We start from the raw sequence: 26724 nt of genomic DNA on the forward strand, positions 1-26724 counted from the left end.
TGGGAGAGGGGAAGGTTTGAGATAGTTTTAAAAAGCATGTCTTGTTTGCCCACACTGGGAAGGGACAGACAGAAGCTGAACTAAACTTTTTTGGGGGCCACAAGGCTTGCGGGATTTTAGATCCCCCACCAAGGTTTGAACCTGGGCCACAGCAGTGAAAGCGCTGAGTACTAAGCACTAAACTGCCAAGGAATTCCCTGAAGTAAGCATTTTTGACATGGTTCTGTTAGGTAGGTAGAATAGGGAAAAGGAGTCTGAAATGGTGGTGGCTAAAAGACAAAGAAGGGAAAAGCCCGCGAAAATAGAACAAAAGAAGGTCTGAGGACCAGAGTGAGGACCTCAGGTAAAACAAACAACACTCCTGGCTGGCCCAATTTACATAGGACAGGCCCAGGGAGGGAAAAAAAAAACATAAAAAGAGGAGCCAAAGCTAGCTGACTTCACTTTGACTTTTCACTTTCATGCATTGGAGAAGGAAACGGCAACCCACTCCAGTGTTCTTGCCTGGAGAATCCCAGGGACGGAGGAGCCTGGTGGGCTGCCATCTATGGGGTCGCTCAGAGTCGGACACGACAGAGGCGACTTAGCAGCAGCAGCAGCAGCAGCAAAGCTCGCTCTCTCTCTCTCTCTCCCCCGAGCACTGGGGTGCTCTTCTCTTCTAGTCTTTGGATCTACGTGCCCTCACGCCTCAAAGATGGATTTTCCTGCTATCTTCTAAATAAAATAGAGCTGTAACACTGAGCTGTAGCACTGATTTGTCTAAGAGCTATAACACGGTCCTTTTGCAACCTGAGAGCAGTCTATCTAAGAACCGAGAGCTGTGACACACCGAGGGGGCTTTAATGTCCGTCATTCCAAATCTTTGTTGTGATGAGACAAAGAACCGAGGAACATACACTCACGTGACAGTTCTAACGGCAGGCAAGCAGGAGCTCACCTTGGCATGATTTATAAGGATTTTGTTTGTTTCAATATGACTTATTTCAGAGGAGCTTCTTTACCTCCAGATTTATTCTTTTATTTTTAAAATTTATTTTAATTGAAGGATAATTGCTTTACAGTATTGCATTCAGTTCAGATCAGTCGCTCAGTTGTGTCCAACTCTTTGTGACCCCATGGACTCCAACACGCCAGGCCTTCCTAGCCATCATCAACTCCGGAGTTTACTCAAACTCATGTGCACCCAACCATCTCATCCTCTGTCATCCCCTTCTCCTCCTGCCTTCAATCTTTCCTAATATCAGGGTTTTTTCAAATGAGTCAGTTCTTCACATCAGATGGCCAAAGTATTGAAGTTTCAGCTTCAATATCAGTCCTTCCAATGAACATTCAGGACTGATTTCCTTTACAATGGACTGGTTGGATCTCCTTGCAGGCCAAGGGACTCTCAAGAGTCTTCTCCAACACCACAGTTCAAAAGCATCAGTTTTTTGGCACTCAGCTTTCTTTACAGTCCAACTCTCACATCCATACATGACCACAGGAAAAACCATAGCCTTGACTAGACAGACCTCTGTTGGCAAAGTAATGTTTCTGCTTTTTAATATGCTATCTAGGTTGGTCATAACTTTTCTTCCAAAGAGGAAGTGTCTTTTTATTTCATGACTGTAGTCACCATCTGCAGTGATTTTGGAGCCCAAAAAAGTAAAGTCTGCCACTGTTTCCACTGTTTCTCTATCTATTTGCCATGAAGTGATGGGACCAGATGCCATGATCTTCGTTTTCTGAATGTTGAGCTTTAAGTCAACTTTTTCACTCTCCTCTTTCACTTTCATCAAGAGGGTCTTTAGTTCTTCCTCACTTTCTGCTGTAAGGGTGGTGTCATCTGCATATCTGAGGTTATTGATATTTCTCCCAGCAATCTTGATTCCAGCTTGTGCTTCATCCAGCCCAGCATTTCTTATGATGTACTCTGCATATAAGTTAAGCACAGTGACAATATACAACCTTGACATACTCCTTTTCCTTATTGGAACCAGTCTGTTGTTCTATGTCCAGTTCTGACTGTTGCTTTCTGACCTGCATACAGATTTCTCAAGAGGCAGATCAGGTGATCTGGTATTCCCATCTCTTTCAGAATTTTCCACAGTTTATTGTGATCCACACAGTCAAAGGCTTTGGCATAGTTAATAAAGCATAAATAGATGTTTTTCTGGAACTCTTTTGCTTTTTCCATGATCCAGCGGATGTTGGCAATTTGATCTCTGTTTCTCTGCCTTTTCTAAAACCAGCTTGAACATCTGGAAGTTCATGGTTTACATATTGTTTAAGCCTGGCTTGGAAAGTGTTGAGCATTACTTTGCTAGTGTGTGAGATGAGTGCAATTGTGCAGTAGTTTGAGCATTCTTTGGTATTGCCTTTCTTTGGTATTGGAATGAAAACTGACCTTTTCTAGTCCTGTGGCTACTGCTGAGTTTTCCAAATTTGCTGGCATATTGAGTGCAGCACTTTCACAGCATCATCTTTTAGGATTTGAAATAGCTCAACTGGAATTCCATCACCTCCACTAGCTTTGTTCATCATGATGCTTTCTAAGGCCCACTTGACTTCACATTCCAGGATGTCTGGCTCTAGGTGAGTGATAACGTCATCATGATTATCTGGGTCATGAAGATCTTTTTTGTACAGTTTCTTGCTACTTCTTCTTAATATCTTCTTCTGTTAGGTCCATACCGTTTATGTCCTTTATTGTGACCATCTTTGCATGAAATGTTCCCTTGGTATCTCTAATTTTCTTGAAGAGATCTCTAGTCTTTCCCATTCTGTTGTTTTCCTCTATTTCTTTGTACTGATCACTGAGGAAGGCTTTTTTGTCTCTTCTTGCTATTCTTTGGAAAGCTGAATTCAAATGGGTATATCTTTTCTTTTCCCTTTGCTTATCTTCTTTTCACAGCTATTTGTAAGGCCTCCTCAGACCGCCATTTTGCTTTTCTGCATTTCTTTTTCTTGAGGATGGTCTTTATCCCTGTCTCTTGTACAGTGTCATGAACCTCCATCCATAGTTCATCAGGCACTTAGTCTATCCTATCTAGTCCCTTAAATCTATTTCACACTTCCACTGTATAATCATAAGGGATTTGATTTAGGTCATACCCAAATGGTCTAGTGGTTTTCCCTACTTTCTTCAATTTAAGTCTGAATTTGGCAATAAGGAGTTCATGATCTGAGCCACAGTGAGCTCCTGGTCTTGTTTTGCTGACTGTATAGAGCTTCTCCTTCTTTGTCTGCAAAGAATATAATCAGTATAATTTCGGTGTTGACCATCTGGTGATGTCTATGTGTAGAGTGTTCTCTTGTGTTGTTGGAAGAGGGTTTTGCTATGACCAGTGCATTCTCTTGGCAGAACTCTATTAGCCTTTGCCCTGCTTCATTCTGTATGCCAAGGCCAAATTTGCCTGTTACTCCAGATGTTTCTTGACTTCCTACTTTTGCATTCCAGTCCCCTATAATGAAAATGACATCTTTTTTGGGGTGTTAATTCTGGAAGGTCTTGTAGGTCTTCATAGAACCGTTCAACTTCAGTTTCTTCAGTGTTACTGGTCGGGACATAGACTTGGATTACCATAATATTGAGTGGTTTGCCATGGAAATGAACAGAGATCATTCTGTCGTTCTTTAGTTTGCATCCAAGTACTGCATTTTGGATTCTCTTGTTGACTATGATGGCTACTCCATTTCTTCTAAGGGATTCTTGCCCAGAATAGTAGATATAATGGTCATCTGAGTTAAATTACCCATCCAGTCCAGTTTATTTCACTGATTCCTAAAATGTTGACATTTACTCTTGCCATCTCCTGTTTGATCACTTCCCATTTGCCTTGATTCATGGACCTGACATTCCAGGTTCCTATGCAATATTGCTCTTTTCAGCATCAGACCTTGCTTCTATCACCAGACACATCCACAACTGGCTGTTGTTTTTGCTTTGGCTCCGTCTCTTCATTCTTTCTGGAGTTAGTTCTCCATTGATCTCCAGGAGCATATGGGGCACCCACTGACCTGGGAAGTTCATCTTTCAGTGTCCTATCATTTTGCCTTTTCATACTGTTCATGGGGTTCTCAAGGCAGGAATACTTAAGTGGTTTGCCATTCCCTTCTCCAGTGGACCACATTTTGTCAGAACTCTTCACTACTTAGCTATTTCACATGTAGTATCATCGTGTATATGTATGTGAGTATCTGAATTTCTCACAGGCTTCCAGGTGATGCTGCTGGTCTAGGAACACATTCTGAGAAGTACTTATTAAGTAGATTATCAAATTTCATAGGAATGAAAGATGACATCAGTGGTCTGATTGTACCCAGTTAGTAAAAAAGAGAGAACCCAAAGTTCTTCAGGCTGAATCCTGGGTTATTTACCAGGCTCTACCAGGCTCTTCTGTGCTTTGCACCTTTCCTTTAGATGCTTCACAATTCACTCTTTGCTGAAAGTGAAATCATTGCCCCTTTTCCTCAGACTTCTAGGCTGCACAGTGCAGGTGAGGCAGGTTCGAGTTGCATTATGGAGGTGAACATTTACCTTGGTGTGTGACATGGTGATGACCAATTCAGCACCTATTCCCAGAATTTTTGTTTTGGAGGGAGAGGGAGCTTTGTTAAAGGAAATGCATTGAAAACCTACTGTGTTGAAGAGGGTGCAGGTGCCAAAATGACAAAAAAAGACAAACTTTCCTGCTTTTTATTCTTGGAAAGAGGAGGGCAAGACAGTGCACAGTCGGGTTCTGTGTAGGAGAAGCAGTCAGGGACAATCCGCGGTGGAAGAGTGTCCAGAGGTCTTTTAAAGACAAAGATGTTCAATGCTCAATTGAAGTTGTTTGTGTTACTTTAGTGGAAAGTCTACTAAATATACACATGCCCTGTGAAAAGTGTTTGTGAAAGTCAGAGGACTAAGTTTGCTACCAAAATCTCAGACTCTGTACTTCAGTACCAAATTGAAATCATGGAAACACAGTTTTGGGTGAAAAGAGAAGAGCAGCTTTATTGTTTTGCCAGGCAAAGGAGGCTGCAGCAGGCTAGTACCTTCAAGACTGTTCTCCCCAAAAGGATTCAGGGAGTAAAACTTACAGTGTTAGCTCAAAACAGGGTTTTAGATAAGAGAGAGGCCAGGTGCAGGCTCTGCGTTCTCTGCTCATGAAATGTTTCAAAACCCATCAAGGCTGGCTTCAGGATGTCCAGAGATGGGCTCTGGTGGTCTCTGGGGTTGTACTATGACCTTCTCTCTGAAATTAAGAATGCTTGCAAAGAAAAGGAGTGTTAGGGAGTGTTTCAAAGGGGAGAAACACCAGGTGCCTGATAAAGCTTTAACTAGCAAGTGATTTACTTTAAGCAATTAGGTGTAAAGGAATCGTTAGCAAAAGAAAAAAAAAAAAAGAACATGCAGAAAGAAGACATCAAGTGAAGAGTAAGGTGATGGACACCTAGCTGGTCCAGACAATTTTACCTATAAAAAGCTTCATGTTTGGGTTAGTGTGACCCAGAGCACCGACCGGGCTATGGGATGGAGAGTGGAGGTATAAGGTGAGTTATTTCAGATGGAGGCAGAGTTCAGAGCTAGGGAGAGAATGGGACTCACCAGGACTTTGGAGGTGATTTGGATTTGACTTTCGCAGGGTGTGGAAGAGCAAGGAGGACCCGGTGGGTAGTAACTCACCTGATCCCTCAGGGGGATCATGTTTGGCTAGTGGCTGGGTGGCAAGTGGGAGAAGGGGCCTGGATAGGATAAAGCTTCCCCGGTTAGGTTCTTGGACCTCTGGACAGGTCATTCTCACAGTGGCCTTACCTACTCTGGGAAAACTGGGGTGACCTTGACAGTGTGGGGAGAAAGGCCCGGTACATAGCTCTGAATATGAATCATATTCACCTAAACAGCGGCATCTAGCAAGGGATAGAGGGATTGAAATCATGATCTGGATTCTCTTTTTCCTGTCATTGTTGGCCTTATGTGGGGCTTTAACCAATATATTGATAGATAGTTGGTTCTGGAATCAGACTGCCAAGATTCTTAATCCCAGCTTTACCATACTAAGCTGGGCTAACTCAAGCAAGGAATTCAGTTTCTGCCTTAGCCAGGAAGAGATGGTACCCTCAAAGAACTGGACAGGAGAGTTTAACAAAGAGATCCTTCCTCCCTCCCTGCCCCACCAAACCCAGGCTGGGAAAGGCTAAGGCAACCAGTGAGGGATGGTGAAGCCCCCAGGGACTAATAGCAGGGGGAGTGGTCATGTTTCTGCCAGAAGGGAGAAGAGGAAGGGACAGAGTTACCTGAACCTGGCGGGGCGGGTATAATAGGGTGGGGCCCAAGCTGCTGGATCAGGGTTATGGTCCAGGAACGACTGCCAAAGCTGGCCAAGCAGGCAGGAGGAAGAGGGGGAAATGCCCATTCCTCCCTTCTCCTAGTTTCCTGCCTCAATTCAGTGTCTCCCATTGGCCTGACTCAACTGGAACCACAGAGGGAAAAGGCCTTATTGATGCAGTCACACAGGCCAGACGAATCAGTGCAGAGTAGGGAGAAGAACAGGTATGGAGAGTCAAACAGTATTACCTGTCCAGCTTCAATAAGCCTTAATGTTCTCATCTGTAGAATGGGGATGCTAGTAGTAAGGGAATTTACCTTACGGAGTCATTGTAAATATTAAAGTAGATGGTGCATGTAGAGCTCGTGCTACACAACACAAGTTCACGTGCCCAATGCACAAGAAGCCAAATAATACTGAAATGTCAGAGTTTGGAGCAGAGAAAGATTTATTGCAGGGCCATGCTAGGAGAACAAGTGGCTCATGCTTCGTCAAACCCCAAAAACTTTGAAGGTTTTAAAGGCCAGGTGAGGGAGGAAGGTTGCAGGGTATGTGATCAACATGTGCACACTTCTTTTTAAAAAAATTATTTTTAATTGAAGGATAATTGCTTTAAAATATTGTGTGGGTTTCTGCCATACATCAACACGAATTAGCCATAGGTATATATACATCCCCTACCTTTTAAACTTCCCTCCCCTTATGCACAATTCTTGTTTGCTTGATTTGAGATAATAGGGTGTTAACATCATCAATCCTTAGGCCCCAGAAGGTCCAGGGGGCTATGTGCTCTTGATCATCAAGTAGTTAATTTCTTCCATTTGGCGGTAGTTTTTAGCATCTGGAAAACTCAGGAAATATGCACCAGATACTCTTATCTAGGTATTAACACTTCAGAGAGGAGCTACAGCAGAGGATATGGGGGTGGGGTCTGTCCCGGGAAGGTCCCATAGTGTCCTGCTCAGTTACACATGGAGCACAGTGTCTGAACCACAGCACATGCTCTGTTTTTGTTACTTGTTATTATTACATTAAAGGTAACCACTCGGGCTGCAGGAATGGATACTGTTCTTGGGGACTGATTCCGGGACTCCACCCTCTAGGTCAAGAAGGCGTCTGGTTGCAAAATAAACTGGGTAGGCTTCCTTGGCGGGCACAGAAAGCGGCTTAGTCACTGCTGGTGAGTAACGCGCTGAGTCAGAAGAGTGGCAGCAGCGCTCTCTTCTTCCTCACTCTTCTTTCAGCCTTGCTGACATTTGGTATATCAAGCTAGTTGAAGGCTTAGCCTGTCTGGTGGAGGTGACCAGCTTTATTTATAGACTCCAGCTCTCTGGGGCGAATCGTCCCAGGGGAGGGGATAGATAATCACTTTCCTTCCCCAAGGAAGGACGAATTGGCGTGTTCACGGAGAATCTGGAACAGACCAAAACCGCAGATTCAGGCAGCTATGATTTGGGGCTGGAGGCACGTTTTTCCATAAGGAATCTCCCTCCACCCCCGCCACCCCAAGACCCAGAACCTGGCCCAGCCAATCATAATAGCTTGTTCTTTAGATCCTGAACTGACCAGGGACCCAGAGATGACTCTCTCCACTATAAAGAAAGGAGATGTACAACAGTCATCTCTTGGTTCCTTTCAGATCTAAAATAAACAGCTAAAAAAGAAAACTTCAAACAGGCTGGTGATTGACAGAAGATCATTTATGTCGCTCGATATATATCAGTATGTTGGTTAGGCGTGCAGGTTTTGGAGCCTGGTTTCCAGTCCTAAGTGGGACCCTGGGTAAATTTCTTAACATAAGCTTCTCTTTCTTCATCTGCAGAGTGGGGATGGTCATTGTACCTTCTCCCCAGAGCTCATCAATTGGTGGTTGTGCAGGAGTTGGAGAGGATGGAGTGGGGACGGCATGACATCCTAGGGAGAGAGGAAACAAGATCATGTGAGGGATCGCTTAGCATGGTCCCTGGTATATGGTAAACACTTAAAATTTTAGCTATTACTTAGTATCTTTACTTTTGAAGAATCTAAAGTACATAGATGTCTATAAAGTGCACGAAGCCTTTCCCAACCCACAAATTCTACTTGGGCTTACATGGAAAAGGTCACCAAAATTTCAGCTACTATCTTCACCCCCAAAATAAAATCAAGGCCAGCGTTCGAGTGGTGAGTAGAATTTGACTCAAGATGTAGCGTGAATCAAGAAATAGATTCATCCAGGTCAGTATGGTTTAGCCAGAGAAGGCTCTGACTGATCAGTCATGTCTTCTAATATAAGATTAAGTCACTCTGGCTTTGCCTGGGTCCTAGAAGGAAATAGGTCACTGAGGGCTCAATCCTTCCTGGCTGGGTGATGACCTGAGAAAGACAGTAAGCTGGTCTGACTCTGGTTGGCAGGACCAGAGTCTGTGCTCCTATCACATTGCCAGGATGCCTCCCCAAGACCCGACCCTACCCCCTGGCTCTTGCTTGTTTGAGAAAGATGCTCCCACAGCTGAGCTGCAACCCAAGGGGAGCCACAAGCATCTGCTGTAAGCCCTGTAACTGTGGCACGAATGGGATTCTTTTCTTTTAGGAGTGCCTAATGTTAAAGACTGCTTAATTCAGTTGAATTATTCTTAATGTTACAGCTGCTATAATAGGAAGAAAGGAAATAGAGAAAGCTATCTTCACCATCCTCACACTCCTATAATCTGAATATTTTATTTTTTCTTGTTCCCTTCTGGTTCATGCTCATAAGACTAGATGGTTTTTATATAGCTGAAACCATGGCAGAAATTCCATTTTGCATTTTTGCTTCATTAAGTTTTAGAAATAGCACTTGTAGACTTTTAATTCTCCATGTCAAGAAAAATGTATAAATCCTGCTAGACACCACCCCCTCTCCACCACCACACTCATTCACCTCCATTATGAGAAAAATTGAAAAGAAACCTGTGTATTTTTAGGGGCAGGTACTTCACTGATAGGCACTTCTATAATTTTAGAAATTACTATAGTATTTTGCTTCATGTAAAAATTTAATTTTACTCTCTTATCCTCAGTCTTCTTGCTCTTTGCCTTTCCCACAAATAGGGCCCAGAAGCTTCTAATCTAAATGTCAGATCCTTGTATAAGCAACATGGACCTACTGTATAACCCAGGGTGCTATATTCAATATCCTGTGATAACCATAGTGGAAAAGAATATGAAAACACAGTATATATGTATTAATATAACTGAATCACTTTGCTATGGAGCAGAAATGAATACATTGCAAATCAACTATACTTCAGTGGAATAAATGGAAAATAATCAGATCCTGTCAGCTCTGTAAAACATGATGTACTCCTGGAAATGCATTCTTTCACACTGTGTCTCCCAGCCTGCCTCACCCACTAGGAGTGACAAATTCTGTGGACACCTTCTGGATTTGGGAATCAGGGCCACCCTGCAGCTGGGGCAGTGGTTCTAACAGTAGAAACAGTGCCTACAAGACAGCTACCTGCCTGGGGGATGCTGGGTCTCCTGAGAAAGGAGAGGGGGCCCTGGGGTGTCAGGCCCCCAGGCAGAGATAGATTCTTGCACAAAGGCAGGAAGATGAAGGCCCTTCTATGCCCTGGGAGAGGGCAACAGTTCAGTAAGGTAGCGAATCACCCTGCCACTTGCTAAGCTTCTGGGCTCAGAATGAAACTCTCAAAAGTGGTCCAAGTGTGCACAAGGTCACCCCATAAGTTGTTCCTACTAGCTCACGACAAGCTTGCTTCCCCACAGAGATGGTTATAAACCTCACGTTTCGAAGTGGCTTTTTTGGGGAAATGATGAATGTATGTTGGTTTGCTGAGACAGTCCCAGTTTCTGCCTGTTGCTCTGGCATACTAATTATGTCCCCTCACTCTCAAAAGCATAAATAATTTGGTATAATTAGTTTTGATATATATAAATATGACAATATTTATTATATATAATTACATAATTTACATATAATTATATATATAAATACTTGGGCTTCCCTTGTGGCTCAGCTGGTAAGGAATCTGCCTGCAATGTAGGGGACCCAGGTTCAATTCCTGGGTTGGAAGATCCCCTGGAGAAAGGATAGGCTACCCACTCCAGTATTCTTGGGCTTCCCTGGTGGCTCAGACAGTAAAGAATCCTCCTGCAATGTGGGAGACCTGAGTTCCAACCCTGGGTTGGGAAGATCCCCTGGAGAAGAGAACAGCCATCCACTCCAGTGTTCTGGCCTGGAGAATTCCATGGACTGTATAGTCCATGGGGTCGCAAAGAGTCGGACACAACTGAGCTACTTTCACTTTCACGACTAGTTTTTGAGAACTCCAGTAAGATCTTAGGACATATGAAGTTGAGAGAATTGTCACATTTGATGGGAGAAGTCTGTTTGGGGGAGAAGCATTTCTGACTCTGAAGATCAGAGGTGATGGCAAAGAGGTGGTAGCCACAGTAATGTCCAGACAGGAGGACTTCTGTGCCTCCCCCACCCCCCTCCCCGACTCCTGCGGGCAGGACTTGAGCAGCTGGGCCACGGCAATGCGGGAAATAGTCTTGCTGAATAGAGCTGGGATGAAAGTTGGCACCCATCTATATTGAAATGGAGAGAGAGAGAGAAGGGGCTGGTTGGGTTAGGATCTCAAAAAGACTTGAAGGGGCGAGGACCACACATCTCTAGGGGTGGTACCTACCCACTGCTTTGACTTTTCCAGTAACCACCATGTCCTCCAGAAACAAAGGAATTATTCAAAATAGAAAGCAGACTGCATCTTCTGAGTCCTAGCACCATGCCCTTCCCGCTACAAACAGCTCTCATGGTTTGGCTAGCTCTCACCTGCCCTCTGCTTCTGTTTGCATTGCTCCTCTCGGATCTCATTGGCTTTTCTGAGTCAGAGGCAACGTGAAACAGTCTTTGCCCAAAACAAAAATGCTGGTTCATCAGGGAAGCTGGGAGGCTGAGCAGCTGTGGACACGGCTGGTGCCGGAAGCCCCTTCAGCAGTGTCCAACTCTGTTTTTGCTGATTATCGACTTTCCAGGAGGCAACACCTATAATTTTTTTACCCCCACAAAATGATCAGAACAATGTTTAGTGGCTGCTGACTGGAGTAGGGCTTTGGAAGCCATTTTCTCAGGCATAGCAAGTTTCTACTGCCCTGCTTCTGATGACTCAGCATTCCCAAAGCACATTCCACATCCCCCCCCTCCTCCACCGCCACCCAACCCACACTGTAAAAATCTGCCCTTTAAAGTATTTCCCAACAAGCAGCAAGCTTCTCTTTTGACCATGTCTGCTCACATGGTTTTTGATTTGGGAAAGAGGATGAGGAGCCGTGTGGAAGCATCACTCTCTGGGATGTCAGAGTCTCCTTGGAAGAGCCCTAATTAAAGACTTAGAATGATTGACAGGTGGGGGAAGCTCACGAAAAGAGCACTTGACGGGCAACAGAAGTCAATGTCTGAGTTGCAAAAAAATTGGCAATTGGAGACCTTGAAAAACCTTTACAGGTAATACTATAATTTTGTTTCTTAGTTATACATTTATAAAAAGGCTCTGAATGGCTGCCAAATGAACCTATGACATGCCTTGACCCTTGTAAATAGGGTATAAGATAAATTGGTAGCAAATTTATGATTTCAAATTTAATGGAATTTTCTATACTGTACAGTCTTGCCGAAGTATAGTCTTTGCATGTATTCATTTGGGGATAGGAATCTGTGAATAGGGGAGACTGATTTACTGCTGAGGATAATACAAGTTCAATGAGAAACACCAGCAAACAACAAAGGGGTGGAGAAAGAAACATGCGGCGCCTCTCCTGTGTTCTGTTTGCGCATGCTATATCCAACTGTATCATTTTGGGAAAAAAATGATGTCACATTCCTTTTAATATTCAAATTACACGACTAGGAAACGCAATCTATTAGCACAAAACAGCCTTTTTCTCTGTCCCATCGCTAATGACCTCAGATTAAACAGTCTCCCTGAGCATCAGCTACCTTATCTTTAAAATGGGGATCATACTGATAGCATTTACCTAGAAAGGTTCTTGGTCTGCTTAGATGAGAAGATACTTGGCATGCTCACCACTCATGGGAAGTAATAATGCATTTTATAATCTCTCTCGGGCACAGTGGGTTGGCTCTGGTTCCATGTATTCAGAGGACAGAAAACCAGAAACTCAATTCAGGTCTCTTTAAGGAGAGACGATCTTTTAACGGTTGTTGCTTTTGTTGCCACAAGGTGTCGCTGATGGTCCCGGGGGCCAGTATGGCTCTCCCTGACTGGTGGGAGGAGTGAAAGTGAAAGTCGCTCAGTAGTGTCCGACTCTTTACGAGTCCATGGACTATGTCCATGGAATGCTCCAGGTCAGAATACTGGAGTGGGTAGCCTTTCCCTTCTCCAGAGGATCTTCCCAACCCAGGGATCGAATCCAGGTCTCCAGCATTGTGGGTGGATTCTTTACCAGCTGAGTCACAAGGGAAGCCCAAGAATACTGGAGTGGGATCAGTTCATTTTAGGGCAGTGGCTCAGTCGTGTCCGACTCTTTGAAACCCCATGAACAGCAGCACACCAGGCCTCCCTGTCCATCACCAACTCCCCAAGTCCACCCAAACCCATGTCCATTGAGTCGGTGATGCCATCCAACCATCTCATCCTCTGTAGTCCCCTTCTCCTCCTGCCCTCAATCTTTCCCAGCATCAGGGTCTTTTCAAATGAGTCAGCTCTTCTCATCAGGTGGCCAAAGTATTGGAGTTTCAGCTTCAACATCAGTCCTTCCAATGAACACCCAGGACTGATCTCCTTTAGGATGGACTGGTTGGATCTCCTTGCAGTCCAAGGGACTCTCAAGAGTCTTCTCCAACACCACAGTTCAAAAGCATCAATTCTTTGGCGCTCAGCTTTCTTTATAGTCCAACTCTCACATCCATGTATGACTACTGGAAAAACCATAGCCTTGACTAGATGGATCTTTGTTGGCAAAGTAATGTCTCTATTTTTTTAATATGCTGTCTAGTTTGGTCATAACTTTCCTTCCAAGGAGTAAGAGTCTTTTAATTTCATGGCTGCAGTCACCATCTGCAGTGATTTTGGAGCCCCCCAAAATAAAGTCAGCCAGTTTCCACTGTTTCTCCTGTGTCATCTGCATATCTGAGGTTATTGATATTTCTCCTGGCAATCTTGATTCCAGCTTGTGCTTCCTCCAGCCCAGCATTTCTCATGATGTATTCTGCATATAAGTTAAATAAGCAGGGTGACAAAATACAGCCTTGATGTACTCCTTTTCCTATTTGGAACCAGTCTGTTGTTCCATGTCCAGTTCTAACTGTTGCTTCCTGACCTGCATACAGGTTTCTCAAGAGGCAGGTCAGGTGGTCTAGCCTATCCCTTCTCGAGAGGATCTTCCCGACCCAGGAATCGAACCGCAGTCTCCTGCGTTGCAGGATTCCTTACCAACTGAGCTACCAGGGAAGCTCTGGTGGGAGGAGGGAGGTTCATTAACTGCATTCTAGATGCAAGTTAGGGAGGAGAGCTCTCTTTCCCGTTGATGCATTCAGCTATGTTTGTTCCCCAACAACCTAGACCTGGGTTCCAAGTGCTGCAGCTCCTCTATAGCTCTGTACAAAAGAACGTTCTGTGATGATGGAAGCATTCTGTATCTGTGTGGTTCACGATGGTAGACATTAGCCATATGTGGTTGTTGAGCACTTGATTACTTCTTTTTCTCTTTCTCTCCAGCTTTGAGAGATAATTGATGTACAACATTGTGTGAATTTAAGGTGTACAATGTTAAGATTTGATACACATAGATATTTCAAAATGATGGCTACTAGGTAAATGGCAACCCATTCCAGTATTCTTGCCTGGAGAATCCCATGGATGGAGGAGCCTGGTGGACTGTAGTCCATGGGGTCACAAAGAGTCGGACATGACTGAGCGACTTCACTTCACTTTTAGGTATAATAAAGTTTGTTAACATATCCATCAACTCACATCATCCTATTTCATTATTTTCTGATGTCTGTAATTAATTCTGAAATTACTTGCTATTGAGCTGTTAAAATGTGACTAGTTGACTATGGTACTGACTTTAACATTATATTTCATTTTAATTAAATTTAAGTTGTCAACGTGACTGGTTACCATTTTGGACAATACAACTTTAGAGATACAGCTTACTCAGCCTAAAAACACAGACATGTACATGTACACATCTAGCCATTTTCCTGACTCATATGCCTACAAAACTGGGGCAAAAATCAGAAGGGGTTTCAGTCAGTACATGGTATACTTGAAAATTAGCTTTCTATCAGGACCAAAGAATCAGCTCAGGTTCTTCGTGCCACTCCTTGGTGGGGCTGGAGTTCAGGCTTCATAGTACTTAACAGAGGAGCCAGAAGGATACAACAGTCTAACAGCCCAGAGATGCTGCAAACCCAACCTTCCTCAGTAGGACACCCCCAGAACATTTGTCTTTCAGCCTTTCCAAGTCACCCTGTCCAGGGACCAGACTGGAAGAAACCCTTCTTGATTCCATCCTAACATCTATTTGTTTCCTGCCTCAGTCTGCCCAGCAATTGAATTTCCAAGTATTTTTGTCTCATTGTCCTTAAGAGACAATAAGTAAAACCATCTAAGGTGGGCACATTTTTCTAGGATTAGGCTGCTCATTCTTGGCCATCGTCATATTATTGCAATGAAACCTGACAACACTATGAGGTAGGTATTTGTCTTAGCCAAGATTTGTGAAAGCAGAGCCTGATACAAAGGCTCATGTGCAAGTAATGGACTCTTTGGTAATGGAATTGGAGGAAGCAGATGGAGAGGGAATGAAGAAAGACAGAAAGAAAACATTTGTGTGTTGATAAACATCTATCAGGCAACTCTCTGGAAAAACAATTACAGCCCTGCTTGTGACACTATTTTCATTTTTTTTCCTATTTTTTAAAAAATTATTTATTCTAAATTGAAAGATAATTTTTAAACTTTATTATTCTTAATTTAAGGATAATTGCTTTACAATATTGTTTTGGTTTCTGCCACACTTCAACAAGCATCAGCCATAAGTATGCATATGTCCCCTCCCTCTTGAAACTCCCCCCACCCCATCCCACTCCTCTAGGTTGTTTTTAAATTGAAGTGTAGTTGATTTACAAGGTTGGGCTAGTTTCAGGTGTACAGCAGTGATTCAGTTATACATATGTATATCTATTTTTTCAGATTCTTTTATAGATTATTATAAAATATCGAGTATGGTTCCCTGTGCTATACAGTAGGCCCTTGTTGATTGTCTATTTTATATATTCTAGTGTATATCAGAGAAGGCAATGGCACCCCACTCCAGTACTCTTGCCTGGAAAATCCCATGGACAGAGGAGCCTGGTAGGCTGCAGTCCATGCGGTCGCTGAGGGTTGAACACGACTGAGCGACTTCACTTTCCCTTTTCACTTTCATGCATTGGAGAAGGAAATGGCAACCCACTCCAGTGTTCTTTCCTGGAGAATCCCAGGGATGGGGGAGCCTGGTGGGCTGCCGTCTATGGGGCACAGAGTCGGACATGACTGAAGCGACTTAGCAGCAGCAGCAGTGTATATATGTTAATCCCAGACTCCTAATTTATCCTTCCTGTCCTTATCTCTTTGGTGAACATAAGTTTGTTTTCTATGTCTGTTTGTATTTTTTTTTTTTGGTATAAGTTACTTACCTAGTAGGATAACCTAGACATTCATTCCTGAGGAATTGAGCTCTCATCTGACTTACCCTTGTCCAGACAAAGTTTTTGCAATTGTCCAGTCACAATATCATAGTTAATAAAAACTACAGGAGATTCCCCAGTGAATCCTCTAGATTTCAGACCTACTCCTACATGCTCCCCTCAGATGGTAGAAACATCTGCTCTTTGTGGTAGTCAGGATTAATTATCTCCATCAGTACAGTATTCCTTTCTTTGCCTATTAATCTACAGGCAGGAGGAGCCTAAAGTGATCAAGAGTTAGCCTCAGGTTCAAAGTCAGTGGAATTTGTGTCTTCTGAGCTCTAACATAGGCAATCAGGATGTACATTTTAGAAGTGCCTAGGTTTACAGGGTGAGGAAATACAATTTATAAAATACAATTTTTATAAGTGGGTCACTGTGAATATATTGCTGAAACTTGGCCTCTGTTCACCAGTGCTGAATAGAAACACAGACACAGAGTTTTGGGTGAAGTAGAAAAGGATAGCTTTATTGCTTTGAAAGATGAAGAGGGACACAGTGGGCTAATGCCTCAAAACTGTGGGTCACACTCCGGAGCAGGTAGTGAGGATCTTACAGTGTTTGATGACAGGGTGTGATCTGCTCATGGACATTTTTCTGATTGGTTGGAGGGAGGCAAGTAGGAGTCAGTATTATCAACCTAGTTGCAACCGGTTGGGGTGCTTGTGGGCAGCATATAGCTAACATCTTCCACCTGGTGGGGATTTCATTATCTTCAAAACAGCTCAAAGGACATGGCTAAGAATATTATCTGTAGTCCTTGCTACTGCTAAGTCGCTTCAGTCGTGTCTGACTCTGTGCGACCCCATAGACGGCAGCCCACCAGGCTCCCCCGTCCCTGGGATTCTCCAGGCAAGAACACTGGAGTGGGTTGCCATTTCCTTCTCCAATGCATGAAAGTGAAAAGTGAAAGTGAAGTCGCTCTGTCGTGCCCGACTCTTAGCAACCCCATGGACTGCAGCCTTCCAGGCTCCTCCGTCCATGGGATTTTCCATAGTCCTTGAGGAAGAACTAAATGTCCTTGACTTTGTTTAATGGCTGGTGGTTTAGACGCTAAGTTGTGTCCGACTCTTGTGACCCCATGGACAGTAGCCTGCCAGGCTCCTCTGTCCATGGGATTCTCCAGGCAAGAATACTGGAGTGGGTTGCCATTTCCTTCTCTAGAGGATCTTCCCAAGCCAGGGATCGAACCCACATCTCCTGAATTAGCAGGCGGATTCTTTGTCTTGCTTGACTGTTTCCCTTTCTTCATTTTTTTACTTCTCTGATTAAATTTTCCTTTTTTTTTTTGACTAAAATTTTTCTATAGATAAAAGGCAGGTGGAGGACATGGGTGGGATCTATTCTGAGGAGTCCTTGTAGGATTCTGTTCAGTTACAAATATGGTAAAAGAGGCCAAAGCGATTTGTGTTTCTTAATTCCTATACCTGTGTATTCTAGCTGTTATTGTTAACCATTGGCTTGGCACATAAGCAGCATTTTGGACAGCCTTGCTCCAACCTCACAGGAGAGTGTCCCTAGCTGGGGTCTTAGCTTGACTCAAATAACCATTATAGCATTCTAATAGATGGTGGTGAGACCAGAAGATCCCATGGCCATGTACACATTAGTCTGACTTCTTATTTTTTTAAAAATAATTTTATTTATTTATTTTGGCTGTGCTGGGTCTTCGCTGCAGCGTGGTATTTTCTCTGGTTGCAGAGCGCAGGGGCTCCCCTCTAGTTGTGGTGCGTGAGCTCCTCACTGAGGTGGCTTCTCTTGTTGTGGAACATGGGCTCTAGGGTGTGGGCTTCAGTAGCTGTGGCACGTGGGCTCTGTAGTTGCAGCTCTTGCACTCTAGTGGACAGGCTCAATAGTTTTGTCACACAGGCTTAAGTTGCTAGCTGCATGAGAGATCTTCCTGAATTAGGGGCTCAAACCCGTGTCTCCTGCATCGGCAGGTAGATTCTTTACCACTGAGCCACCAAGGAAGCTCCTAGCCTGACTTCTTTACTATGAATTTAGCGCTCTTGATTTGAGGCAGTGTTGTACAGGATACCTGCAGGTAGATCAGATGTCCTGTAAATATTTGGATGGTGGGATTAGCAAAGGCACTGTGGATAGGAAGACATACCCATATCCAGATATGTGTCATTTTCTACTATGGTAAATTGTAGCCACCTTTAGGGTAGAAGTGATCCCGTGCAAACAAGTGACTGTTAAATCATCTAAGTGGATGATGCTTTATAGAAGGCTCTGTGTTAGGCTATTTTTTCCTGGAAGGTCAGCTTCTATTGATGAATAACAGATTAGCCTTGGTGAGGGGAGTCATCTTGACTCCATAGAGAGCTCATCCCTGCCAGTATGAAGCATGTTTCTTCAGAAATGGTGCTCTCTGATGGGCATTAATGAGAAATAAAAGTACGCTTCTATAGGTTTATCCACATGCCTTTTCCTCTGGACTTCCTTACCTTTAAACTTTCATTCTCACTCCTTCCTAGTTTCTGAACAACTGGCCAAGCTATTTGCCACTGTTCAAAAGTACACATCTATCAAGTACCTCCATACTTCAGACCATTTACTCCTCCACACCTAGGGAACCACCACGGGCTGTATTCCCTATTCTGCCAATTGAGAGGATTTCCTTTCACCAGTGCCCTTCAGGGCCACTCATCAGGGATGGGGGCAGTTAGGGCAGAAGTAGCCCACTTATGCAACTGGTCCCCATCTACTGAGCAGACCCATCTGTGAATGAGACCTGAGAATAGTCCTCTTCTATGGATGTGAGTTAGTGAGAGATGTCAGTGAAACAAAGGTTAGGTGCCTTGAGAGTCTGGATCAACTGTAACATAATTTATTTTTGCCTTAAGACTCTATGATCCTGAATGTATTGTTTCTATAGCAGTGGATTATTGCTGTGCTACTGGCCATATGCTTTGATGGATCTATTCATATCCCGTTCATGATATGGGCAACTCTGGTCGCATACTCACTCAATTTATATCAGTGCCCGGAAGCTCTCCAGGAGTTGTTGTCATTGCTGTTTTTGTTTTTCCTTGAAAGGCAAATATTTCTCTGTCACAGAAGGAATAGCATTGCTCCAGAACCCTGGCTTCTCCTACTGGGTCTTGTCAGACTCCAGACACCCATCCGTATCGTCCATGGATATCCCTAGTCCATTAACCCATTGGGTCTAATGGCCCAAGTGGCAGGACAGCTTACAGTACACTTTCGATTTGCTTCAGAGTTTCCTTTCACTATGGATAGCACTCTAAATGGGCAGATTTTTAATTATTTGATATATGAATTGGAACATTATTTTTAAGAGCAATATTGCCCCTAAAATCCAAAGAAATTTTTCTTTTTCTTAGTGGTGGAGATTTCAAGGCATTACAATTTACCTTAAGGACGATTTGCCAACATATCCTAGATCAAGGGTCCCCAACCTCTAGGATCTAATGCCTGATGATCTGAGCTGGAGCTGATGTAATCAGAATAGAAATAGTGGTGGTTTAGTCGTTAAGTCATGTCTCACTCTTGCGATCCCATGGACTGTAGCCTGCCAGGCTCCAGACAAGGGTACCGGAGTGGGTTGTCATTTCCTTCTCCAGAGGATCTTCCTGACCCAGGAATCAAAGCCGGGTCTCCTGAAAGATTCTTTTACCGACAGAGCTATGAGGGAAGGCCTAGTAGAAACAGCACACACAATAAATGGGATGTGCTCGAATCATCCCTAAACCACTCCCACCCCTCACCCCATATTCCAGTCCACGGAAGAACGGTTTCCCATGAAACCAATCCTTGGTGCCAGAAAGTTTGGGGACCACTGTGATCATTGTACCTCTAAGAATTTCATCAGTGTGGCAGGTTCCTTAATCTTTGTGGAATTTTTCTCCTACTTCCTGGCAAACATGCTTCTTACTAGGGCATCTAGTTTACTTCTTGCTCCCTAGGTATAACTGGCAGATATTATCAATATGGTGGGCAAATGTGGTGTCTGCAGGATATCAAGACCATTGAAGACTTTGCAGAAGGAAGCTCTTAGAGATAAGAAACAGCGAATGCATCCTGCTCCTCCTCCTTATGTTAAACAGTGAAACTCATTTGATCCTCCTTCCTCACAAAGATTGAGAAGAATGTACTTGCCAGAGCAACAGCCATATACCAAGTGCTGGAGGCTGTGTCTATCTGTTCTAGTGAAGATACTGTATCTGACACAGGAGCTGAAATTTGAGTCATCATCTAGTTAAGTTTGTCATGGTCTGCTGTCCTCGGTCCCGTCTGGCTTTTGCTGGGGACCCTCAGGTGACTTAATGGGGACTGCCAGTCATACATGCTTGAAGTCTTTGACGATGGTTCTACGTTCTGCACTTCTACCTGCGATGTGACATTGCTTCTGATTAATTATCTTGACTAGGTGTAGGAAGAGTGTCAGGACACCCGTAGAGCTCTTCCTGTTATTCTAGCTCTTAGTCCAAAAGGTCAGGGAATCATTGTGAAGGTTCTGCCAGTTATTAAGAATATCTGTCCCAATTATGCATTATATATAAAATTCCATCTATCATCTGGCCCCCATATGCCCCCTATCCCTGCTCCATGTGTAGGAATGTGGTTGCATTTCAGATACCACAGATCGAGATATATCTCTTTCCCCAGTATATAGTTAACCTAGCAACTGGGCACATGTACCTCTGAGGGAAGGTTTGGGGGGATATTTACTGTACATACAGTGTTGCTGTAGATTCTTTCCCCAACCAGACCTAGATTTCCCTTAAATTAATGGATCCTGAGCTTTTACACTGACTTAGATTTAGAATAGGTGAGGGACTGTGCGTGCATGTGTCACTCAGCCATGTCTCTTTGTGACCCCATGGACTGTAGATCCCCGGACTTCTCTGTCCATGGGATTTTGCAGGCAAGAATACTGGAGTGGGTTGCCATTTCCTCCTTCAGGGGATCTCCCTGATACAGGGATCAAACCCACGTCTCCCGCACTGCAGGTGGATTCTTTACCACTGAGTCACCGGGGAAGCCCTGAGGGACCATAGTTCCCCCTTATTGCAACTTACACAGATTTCTGTTCTCCCTGTCTTTTGTTTTATTGGTTATAAAAGTTAAGTAGTACTCGGTCTGCTCTCCATTTATCATCACTTCTTGTAACACTATGATTGCTATAGTTACCTGGTGTTCAAGGAAGCCCGATTGCTACTCCAAATCTTGCTGACCAGGATAATAATTACTACATTCATCTTGCCTCTGACAATTAAGCACTGCCATTTGCCATTTCATAATCCTCTTAGTTCTACTTTATGGACCAGCTCAATGGCAGATTCTCCCATTTTTAATAATGACCTTCAAAGGATGGCTAACAAGCGTTTTGGATATTTCAGGGTCCCTCTCAGGAATTCATTATTTATTATGTTAATGAAGGGAGTGTCTGGGCTGTCCTGGATTACAGTCAATTGGTGGGTTTCCATGTCTCATGTAATATATTGTTTCTACTGTTTCCACCTTCCCGAGCCTTTTGATCCTGTCAACATTCTGCCAAGGCAGTTCCTCATTTCTTACTCTATTCAAACTTTAAGGAACCATCCCAGTAATGTATCAGAACCAGCTCCAGGTGTCCTGCCACATCAGTGTACCCTGAGTTATATAAAAGTATTACACAACCTTTTCCACACTGGTGGTCTTTTTTTCTAGAAGTGAAGATTGATGCCAGGCACCTGGGAGTTTGTGAAGCCTTGAAAACCTAAGGATAGAGCCCAGTAAATTCACTTTCTTAGAAACAGAAACTTCATCTTACTAAAGGAGATAGATAGGATTTGACATCAGTCCAGCCCTAGAAGTTGATGGCTGATAAAGGGAAAGCCTGGACTCAGGGAATTGCAAGAGAAACAGTCAGTGTCACAAGATGGTCACCTCCACCACCAGTTTTTTATGCAATATGATCATTTCTGTGATTCATGTAGGGACAGGATCTAAGAGCTTCATAATGGCATTGTTGTTTTTATTAGATAACACATTAAAATAAAGCATTTACTTTGAGAATCCTGATTGAATGACCATTGCTAATTTGCGTGCAAACGGAGTCACAATGCTATAAGCCATCTTTCATTCTCCTCTTTTTGCTTTCCATTATAATCCTGCAAAAGAAGCTTCTGGGGAGTTAAATTTTGATGTCTAGCTAAGGTTGGGGTTCCCAGGAACCTCAGTGGTAAAGAATCTGTCTGCCAATGCAGGAGATGTGGGTTCAATCCCTGGGTTAGGAAGATCCCCTGGAAGAGAAAAAGGCAACCCATTCCAGTATTCCTGCCTGGAAAATACCATGGACAGAGGAGCCTGGGGGGCTATAGGCCATGGGGTTGCAAAAAGTCATATACACTGAAGCAACTGAGCATACATGCACAGCCAAGGTTAAGTATCAAAATGAGGCCCATCAAGCGTGATGATGATGAAGCATTTTATTTTATTTTTATTTATTTATTTATTTTTTTTTTTGATGAAGCATTTTAATAGGGAGTCTACTATGTGTCAGGCACTGTGCTAAGTACGTTGCATATATAAAATCTATTTGGTCTTCACAACTCTAAGAAAGTAAGTATAATATTCTTACCTTCTCTTTATATATAATCCTTTCTTGGAGCTATTGATCACTGGTGAAATGAGAGGAGAAGACACATCATTCATATCCTTTGACTCCCAAACCATTTGATCAGATGTTTGTTTCCATTTCTCATTCATCTTTCCTCTTGGATCTAAGCAAGCAGTATTTAAGTATTAAGTATTGTGGATGCTTGTCTAGCAAACTGTCTGTGGGAGATTAAAGTGAGTGAGTGAAGTCGCTCAGTTGTGTCCGACTCTTTGCGACTCCATGGACTATAGCCTACCAGGCTCCTCTGTCCATGGGATTTTCCAGGCAATAGTACTGGAGTGGATTGCCATTTCCTTCTCCAGGGGATTTTCCCGACCCGATCGAACCCAGGTCTCCCACATTGTAGACAGAACTTTTACTGTCTGAGCCACCAGAGAAATCATTTAACAACCCTATTGAGAGGTGGATTCTATTAATAATTTGCTTTTCCTTGAATTCAAGCTGGCTTTAGTGACTTGTTTCACTATACAATGTGGTAGAAATGTTGTTTCTTCTGAGACTGGATCAGAAGAAGCCTTACAGCTTTTACCTGTTTCTGGGGACCCCTGAGCTGCCATGTAAGAAATTTGACTACCCCAAGGACTGATGCTGATGCTCCAATACTTTGTCCACCTGATGTGAAGAGCCAACTCATTGGAAAAGACTCTGATGCTGGGAAAGACTGAGGGCAGGAGGAGAAGGGGGTGACAGAGGATGAGATGGTTTGGATGGCATCACCAACTCAATGGACATGAGGTTGAGTGAACTTTGGGAGATGCTAAAAGACAGGGAAGACTGGTGTGCTGCAGTTCATGGTATTGCAAAGAATCGGACATGACTTAGCGACTGAAGAACAAGGTTGCCATACAGGAGAGGCCATGTGTAGGTGCTCAGCTGACAGTCCCAGCAAGATACCAGACCTGTGAATGAGGCTGTCTCTGGCCCCTGCACAAGCTCACCTGCTGGTTGGCTGCCACCAAGTGAGCTTCATTGGAACCATGGGGAAAGGAAAGAATTATTCATCTGAGTCCTGCCTGAACTCTCAATCCATGGAATCATGAAATATAACAAGATGATTGATATTTTACACCACTAACTTTTGTGAGTAGTTGTTACATAGCAGTAGACCCTGCTAGTCTTGAAAAACACTCTCTAGTCTTGAAGAATGGCAGAGGTGGTAGTGGGGGATGGTGAGAGGAGAGGGTGTGGGGAGAAAGTGTGGGTGTTGGAGAAGTTTGTATGCACATATGGTGATGATTCGCTATTACATTTGTAACTATGTTAATACCCCAATCTCCTTTTCTGCTTTAGGCATTTGAAGTTGACTCTCATTATACATAATCAAAAGAGACTGAATTCATAGCCTGTAAGGCACCTTCCAGCCCCCATGTCCTATGACTCTGAGGGCTCTGGCTAGACCATGACATTGATTTCCCAGGAAGTGACATCTGTTTTCCACTCCTGATGAGAAGCCACCTCCAGCAGGAAAAAAGAACCACAGAAAAAAAAAAGAAAAAAGAACCACAGGATGTCTGCCCCTTCATCCATAATCTTTCCCTAGAAAATCCGCTCTTAAAATTTTGGGAAGAAGCTAAGGTGTGAAAACCCTATTGAAGTGGTGATTTGTGGTTGAAATCCATAATTATTCCTGGAGAGAATGAAGCCTAGTGATTATAAGCATCCTCCTGGGTTCTCTGGCTGCCTGAGAGTTATGTCTTTCATATCCTGCAAGGCAGTGCTTACATAAAGACTAATTATTCCCATATAACCACCCACAGGAAACTTCCTGGCTTGTAGCTAAAAAGGAAAACATCACCACTACACAACAGGTAATGTGAGAAAAACAGAACAGATGCTGTGGGAGCAACAAGGAACCTGAACTCTCCCCAGCTCAGGGCTGGATGTGGGGGGTGAACAACCTAAGGGACAATGCATGGTCTGCTTGCAGCTTAGGGAACAGCCCATTTAGCTTATTTGTGCCTCATTTTCCAGATATGGGAATAAGTGCTATAATCATGTCCATCTGAAAGTGTGGCTGTGACGATTAAATTACCTGGTATGTGCAAAGCATTAAGATAAAGGAACTAAAGCCGGTCATCACCATCATCATTGCAGCGCATGTCCATTTCTAAGACTGAGTGACCTGGTTTTGTCTCTGGTGGTGGGCAGGGAACAAGTAGGCTTCCCCATGACCAGAACATTCAGAGGTATATGAGGATGGAGGGGAGGATACAGACCATGAATGAGACACCCTGTCCTGAGTCCTCTGCCTGGAGCCCTGAGGGTGCTTTGGCTGCTCTGGGAGAAGGGAAGGAAATGAGACCACTAAGCTGAAGGGCATGACATTGGGATTGGGTCCTAGATCTGCTATTTTTTAAAACTTTTTATTGTATATCGGAGCATAGCTGATTAACAATGGTGTGATAGTTCCAGGTGGACAGCAAAGGGACTCAGCCATACAAATACATATATCCATCCTCCTCCCCAAACTCCACCCCATCCAGGCTGCCACATTAGCACTGAGCAGACTACTCTGTGCTCTACAGTTTGGCTCTGTATTAGATTGGCCAAGGACTTGGGAACCAATAATTCCAAACTTTTGAGGTTCTACTTCTTTTCTATAAAATAAGAAGGTACAATACTTTGAGATGACTGTCTCTCTCTTCTCCACAATTTAAAGCTACGGCTCAAGTCAGTAAAGAATCTGACTGCTATGCGGGAGACACAGATTCAATCTCTGGATGTGGAAGATGCCCTGGAGAAGGAAGTAGCAACCCACTCCAATATTTTTGCCAGAAAAATTCCATGGACAGAGGAACCTTGTGGGTTATAGTCCATGGGGTTACAAGAGTCAGATACAACTTAGCAACTAAACCACCAGCAGTAGCAGCAGTTAAACAAACACCCTCAATATCTTTGCTTTATACTTAGAACAAAATAAAAATTCCTTCCATGATCTACAAACTGCTACATGATCTGGCTTCTGCCTGTATCACTACATCTGATGCCACGGACTCCCTCTTTCACTATGATCCAACCCAAGCCTAAAGCCAGTTTCTGGAACACTTCAAGCTCTTTTCCAACTTATGCTGTTCCCTTTGCCTGAAGTGTTCCTTGCTGCCCTTCACAGCATTTTTCTTCTTAACTTTATGTTCTCAGTTTAACTTCCAGGTTCTCAGCCAGAGCCTCCCTAACCATCATAGTTAAAATAGATTCTCCCAGAACAGAAGAATTTGTTTGTTTTGTCCATCTACTCAAGGCTATGGTTTTTTCTGTGGTCATGTATGGATGTGAGAGTTGGACTGTGAAGAAGGCTGAGCACCAAAGAATTGATGCTTTTGAACTGTGGTGTTGGAGAAGACTCTTGAAGAGTCCCTTGGACTGCAAAGAGATCCAACCAGTCCATTCTGAAGGAGAACAGCCCTAGGATTTCTTTGGAAGGAATGATGCTAAAGCTGAAACTCCAGTACTTTGACCACCTCATGCGAAGAGTTGACTCATTGGAAAAGACTCTGATGCTGGGAGGGATTGGGGGCAGAAGGAAAAGGGGACAACAGAGGATGAGATGGCTGGATGGCATCACTGACTCGATGGACGTGAGTCTGAGTGAACTCCGGGAGTTGGTGATGGACAGGGAGGCCTGGTGTGCTGCGATTCATGGGGTCGCAAAGAGTCGGACACGACTGAGTGACTGAACTGAACTGAACCGAACCACAATCTCACTTCCTTTATTTCCTTACTTATTTTTTAATTTGTTTCCATCACTAGAATGCAGGCTCCGCAAACACACAGGTTCTTGTTCACCATTTTATTACCAGTACCTAACCCAGGGTCTGATTCACAGAAAGTACATAAAAAATATTTGTTGAAAAATAAATGATGAACTTCACTCTGCAGATAAATTCTTTCAGAGTACGTGACTGTCCGCCTGAACCTAAGCCCTCACTGATTCTGAAAGTTTATTTCTGAGGGAGGCCTAAACTTGGTCTAGGTTAGCATTTCAACTTGTATCACCAGTTGGCTATCTGGAGTCCCAGCTTTTGACAGCCAGCTGGACCATTTCCTGGCCTTGAAGCCTG

At 43.6% G+C, this 26724-nt stretch overlaps 1 long non-coding RNA gene across 1 annotated transcript; it reads left to right on the forward strand.

Moving 5' to 3' along the window:
* On the forward strand, window positions 1-26211 carry LOC147364277 (uncharacterized). The gene is made up of 3 exons (XR_015134310.1): window positions 1-5517; window positions 7331-7473; window positions 23957-26211. It is a non-coding gene; the product is annotated as an uncharacterized LOC147364277 (long non-coding RNA).
* The last annotated feature ends 513 nt before the right edge of the window (window positions 26212-26724 follow it).

The sequence above is a fragment of the Bos grunniens genome, chromosome 10, assembly GCF_055505025.1.
Source record: "Bos grunniens cultivar Pamir isolate PY7600 chromosome 10, Bosgru_T2T1.0, whole genome shotgun sequence".
Lineage (NCBI taxonomy): Eukaryota > Metazoa > Chordata > Mammalia > Artiodactyla > Bovidae > Bos > Bos grunniens.